Raw genomic sequence first — 5,776 nt, 5'->3', positions numbered from 1 at the left:
TTCATTTTTTTTTTACAGTTGAGAAGTACTCCATAGTATAAATTCTTTAAAATGCTGAGTCACTCACTGGGATTAAACATGACAATAGGTCTGATCTGATTTCATCATCATTTAAAAAAAAATCATCTATTATTTTTCACTTTATGTTTCTGTGTGGGAGCAAACTGTTGAAATCCTTACTTAAGGTATACTAAGCTGATCTTCTGTATATTAAGATAATCGAAAATGAATCTTGATGTGAATGGAAAGGGAGAGGGAGTGGGAAAGGGGAGGGTTGTGGGTGGGAGGGACGGTATGGGGGGGGGAAGCCATTGTAACCCATGAGTCGTACTTTGGAAATTTATATTCATTAAATAAAAGATTAAAAAAAATGCTGAGTCAAATGGTTTGTGCATCTGCAAAGCAAAGATGTCACTAAACTGCCCTCTCTGGAGGTTGTACCAATATATACTCCCATTGATTATCTAAGAGAATGGCTTACCAAGATTCTCTGCCAATGCTGAGTCATCGAACTTTTTGATCTTTGCCATGATAACAGACAGAAAAAAAAAAAAAGACCCACAGTGTAATTTTAACTACCAATTTCTGTATGGTAGTTAAGGTTTCTTGTTATCCCTGCCTTTTTTTTTAAGAAGTTGAGATATCTTTTTTTTTTTTAAGATTTATTTATTTATTGGAAAGTCAGAGTTAGACAGGGGAGAGGCAAATGGCCGCAATGGCCAGAGCTGTGCCAATCCAAAGCCAGGAGCCAGGAGCTTCTTCTGGGTCTCCCACTCGGGTGCAGGGGCCCAAACTCTTGGGCCATCTTCTACTGCTTTTCCAGGGCATAGCAGGGAGCTGGAGCAGAAGTGGAGCAGCCAGGACTAGAACCAGCACCCATGTGGGATGCCGGCACTTACCAGGGCTTTAACCCACTGCACCACAGTGCCAGCCCCTACCTCTGCCTTCTTTCAAGAGATCAGCTCCATCTCACACCCTGTGTTGTTCCCCACCCCAGCTCCTGTATTCTTCCCCAGGTTTGGAAGCCAGTGGGCCACACCTGAAGAACCAGTATGTGGGCCGGCGCTGTGGCCCAGCGGGTTAAAGCCCTGGCCTGAAGAGCCAGTATCCCATATGGGCGCCACTTGTAGTCCCAGCTGCTCTGCTTCCTGCCCAACTCTCTGCTGTGGCCTGCAAAATCAGTAGAAGATGGCCCAAGTGCTTGGGCCCCTGTACCCTTGTGGGAGACCCGGAAGAAGCCCCTGGTTCCTGGCCCGGATCGGTGCAGCTCCGGCCGTTGCGGCCATCTGTGGAGTGAATCAGATGTCTCTACCTCTCTCTGTAACTCTATCTTCCAAATAAATAAAATGAATCTTTAAAAAATAAAAGAGCCATTATGGAGAAGCTCATCTCTGCCTACTACCCCCCACCTGCACCCCAGCCCATCTAAGATATAAAAGGGCCCAGCCTGCTGGGTCGAGGCCTCTGCCCTGTGTTTGGTCTGTGAGTATGATGGCAGTTGGTCAACCTCTGCGGATTCACTTTCTCTGAATAAATTGGCTCTGGCTGCGAGTTTGTGTTCTGTCTCCTCTCTGTTCTGCACTCTTTTTCCTAACATTTTGGTGCCCTGTGTGAGGAGGCACCAATCTGCACTCTTTTCCTAGTGGTATCGCTCTCTTATTAAAGTTTTTCTAATTGGTATTACAGGTAGCAGGAAAGTCTGTACTCCTAGATTTATAGTTTTTCCATAAGTCCCTCAAGTACTCTACTGGTTTCTTTTTAAAAACATTTGAATATTTGGCCCATCTAAAGTTGTTCCAAGTGCAAAGTCTAAGGTATGGGTCCAAATGCATTTTGTTGAAATCTCCCAGTTCTCTCAATACCATCTCTTACTGAATTGAAATGCAATTCATTTTTTAAAGATTTCTTTGTTTGAAAGGCAGAGTCACACATAGTTAGAGGGACAAAGACAGAGAGAGAGAGAGAGAGAGAGAGAATCTTCCACCTACTGGTTCACTCCCCAAATGGCCACAAGGGCCAGGGCTGGGCCAGGCAAAACCAGGAACCTAGAACTCCCTTTGCATTTCCCACATGGGTAGCAGGGCCCAAGCACTTAGGCCATCATCTGCTGCTTTCCCAGGCACATTAGCAGGGAGCTGGATTAGAAGTAGAGGAGCCAAAACTCTACCTGGAGCTCATATAGAATGCAAGCGTTGTAGATGATGGCTTAAGCCACTGTGCCACTATGTCAGCCCCAAAAAGCAATTCATTTTTAAATGAGTTCTAAATGATCATTTATTTAATCACTTGTCAATCATTAACTCCAAATTGCATGATTAAAGTTCGACTTGTTGAGGTTTCACGTGCAGATGATATGACTGGCTCATCTACGAAAGATGAGTATTTGGCTTTCGTTCACCACTCTTTCTCTCCCTCCTCCAATTCTGTCATGTTGAGTTCCTCTGCTGAGTCCTTCAGCTGCTTTAAATAATTTACTTACACCATGGTTTCTTGGTTCAACTGTTCTAATCAATATTTAGGTTAAATTAAACAAGCAGGAGCTATTGGCCTGAGGTTGTCTCAGTATGTTCAGTTCTTGCAAAATGAGCTGCAATCTAACTTAGTGTATGAAAAAACTGAACTTTACCTTAGGAGTCTCTTTTTCCTAAAAGAGCCAGGTGTCAATGACAAGGAGCCAGACTTCAGCCAATCACAGACGTTCCACTGATGAGCCCATGGCCAAATAAGGTAGACACCACCTCTTGTCAGCCAAGCTGTTTCTGTATTTGACTTTCCTGTTCTGTCTATAAACACGCACTGCCCACTTTGTGGAGGAGCTTTGTGAACTTTCTCTGGTGAGGAGTGCTTCTCAGTTTTGCATCCTTCTTTGCTCCAATGAAATATTCCATTTAATTTGTCTATACAGATTTTCTTTAAACACTAGATATCCCCTCGTCAATATGAATTTAATCACACATAGTAGTGTATATATTTTCGTTGTTGTTCCCACTCTATATTATCCACAACAGTACCCCACATAGTAATAATAGTAATAATAATGCCATATGGAGGTAGGGTATATAGACTTAGACCAATGTCCTATGATAGGTAAAATGTCCCTGATTCCACACTGATATAAATAACAGACTGAGTAAGTAAATAAATGAGAAGAAAGGATAACTCTCCTTTCATAATAATTCCAATGATCTTTTTAAAAACATTTATTTTTTATTTGAAAGGCAGAATTACAGAGAAAGGGAGACACACACACACACACACACACACACACAGAAAGAAAGAGAGAGAGAGAGAGAGAGGGAGATCTTCCTTCTCAAATGGTTGCAAGAGCCAGGGCTGGACCAGGCCAAAGCCAGGAGCCAAGAGATTCAACAGGGTCTCCCATATGGGTGCTGAGGCCCAAGAACCTGGGCCATCCTCAGCTGCTTTCCCAGGCATATCAATGGGGAGCTGGATTAGAAGTGAAGCAGCCAGGACATGAACCAGCACCCATATGGGATACAGATGTTGCAGGCAGTGGTTTAACCCACTATGATACAATGCCAGCCCCAAGAGTTCCAACAATTAAATGTAGAAGAAATGAAACAAATAGAAAATCGGGGCCGGCGCTGTGGCGCAGCAGGTTAAAACCCTGGCCAGAAGCGCCAGCATCCCATATGGGTGACGGTTCTAGTGCCAGCTGCTCCTCTTCTCATCCAGCTCTCTGCTATGGTCTGGGATAGCAGAAGAAGATGGCCCAAGTCCTTGGGCCCCTGCACCCATGTGGGAGACTTGGAAGAAGCTCCTGGCTCCTGGCTTCGGATCGGCGTAGCTCCGGCCGTTGTGGCCATCTGGGGAGTGAACCAGCAGATGGAAGACCTCTCTCTGTCTCTACCTCTTTCTGTAACTCTGTCTTTCAAATAAATAAAATAAATCTTAAAAAAAGTAGAAATAGAAAATCACTTGAATCTCACAGTCACAATGGCTGAAGGCAAGATCCACTGCTGGATGCTATAATTGTTGGTGAATGTTGAAGCCGTGGATTATTTGCAAAGCTATAAACATCTCTTAATTGCTGTGGTGTTTTAACACATGACCAGTCCTTTCATGTTCTACCCTTCAGAAGGTGAATTGACTCTCTCCAACTCCCCATCCTCACCCTGCACTGAGTAACCCCAAAGAATAGAGTGTGGAAAGGGAGAAATGGTGACTCTGGTGTAAACAAGGAGGTAGTCGGCAAGGAGAGCTGAGGTCCCCATACCCTCCTTGAAGCCCCACCTGTGCTACTCAAACTCTCCCCTCCCCATCCCCAATTCGACTTCATTCCTCCCTCCCCTGGCATGCAGCATAAAATCACAGTTTTGGAGAAACTATCACTCAGAACCAGCACCAGCCAAAAATAACCAGCACGGCTGCTGACTGCATCCCTGAGATGACCTTCAGTTAACAATGTCATTATGATAAAATTACCATAGCTGACACTCCTACTCCCATAATACACCTGATACCATGACACTTCTGAGATTGGCAAAGGGAGGCGGGCAGAGAAATAGGTGATACTCAGATTCCATCCCCAAACCCTGCCTCCTATGAATATGCAATTAAACTCAGCCCCAGACAGCACCCCCAATATCTCTAGATCACACACAGAGATGACCTTGAACATTTTTGAGTAGAGCTTACCTTCTAGCATGCCCAAACTTTCTCTGGAATGGGTACTTACGCTTTGCATGCAAATAAACATTGTTCCTCTGCTAACTTTACCAAAGTCTCCTCCTTGAATTTCTTGTTGTGAAGGAGAACAAACCCTGGATCCGGCCATCGGATGACACCTTGACCCAGCAACCCCACCACAAGTTGACAGTGGAGAAACTTGACAGTCATTCCTCCACCTGAACCAAGGGATCAAAGTTAACATCACCAGCGACTGCCCTTTGCTATGATGTGAGGAGAAGCTCATTCCACCTCTGGGATACTCTTCCTGAAAAGCCATAACTCCACAGGCCAGCGCTGTGGCACGGAAGATTAAAGCCCTGGCCTGCAGCGCTGGCATCCCATATGGGCACTGGTTCAAGTCCCAGCTGCTCCACTTCAGCTCCAGCTCTCTGCTATGGCCTGGGAAAGCAGTAGAAGACGGCCCAAGTCTGCACCCGTGTGGGAAACCTGAAAGGAGCTCCTGGCTTTGGATCTGCCCAGCTCATCTGGGGAGTGAACCAGCAGATGGAAGATCCCTCTCTGTCTCTACCTCTCTCTGTAACTCTGTCTTTCAAATAAATAAAATAAATCTTTATGAAAAAAAATCCATAACTCCACCCCAATCCTTCGGAACAGCTGACCAATACTTTTCAAAATGTTGGTCAGGTGTCAACAAGAAAAGGTGGAAGGTCAGTTAGACACCAGGTAAGACACACAATTCTACATTCTGTGTCAGCCTGCCTGGCTCCTGGCTTCTCCACTTGAGGGCACGGGGGAGTGAACCAGCCAATGGGAGTTCACTCGCTCTCTCTCTCTCTCTGTCTCTGCCTTCAAATGAATAAATGTGTTATAAAATTATTTATCAATAAAAACAAAACAAAAATCAAGAAATCTTCATAGGTAGGAGAAGATTAAAAACATGTCAAGTAAACGCTATGTGGTATCCTGGATTGAGTCCTGGACCAGAAAAGGAGCATTAACAGAATAAGCCAATGAAGCCTGAATAAAGTCTGTAATTTAGTTAACAGTAAAGGACCAATGTTAATTTCTCAGGTTTCATCTTTATACCACATTCATGTAACACATCACATTACGGGGAGCTGAG

The 5,776-nt window shown here is 44.5% G+C and overlaps 1 long non-coding RNA gene across 1 annotated transcript; it reads left to right on the top strand.

The window, feature by feature from the left end:
• Positions 1-645: 645 nt before the first annotated feature.
• On the top strand, positions 646-5,276 carry LOC138849087 (uncharacterized). The gene is made up of 2 exons (XR_011387506.1): positions 646-2,727; positions 4,774-5,276. It is a non-coding gene; the product is annotated as an uncharacterized LOC138849087 (long non-coding RNA).
• The last annotated feature ends 500 nt before the right edge of the window (positions 5,277-5,776 follow it).

This window comes from Oryctolagus cuniculus, chromosome 3, assembly GCF_051225735.1.
Source record: "Oryctolagus cuniculus isolate XC-2025 breed Fujian yellow rabbit chromosome 3, ASM5122573v1, whole genome shotgun sequence".
Taxonomy (NCBI): Eukaryota; Metazoa; Chordata; class Mammalia; order Lagomorpha; family Leporidae; genus Oryctolagus; species Oryctolagus cuniculus.
The sequence above is the reverse complement of the archived record's forward strand: the minus strand, read 5'-3'. Positions and strand labels throughout refer to the sequence as shown.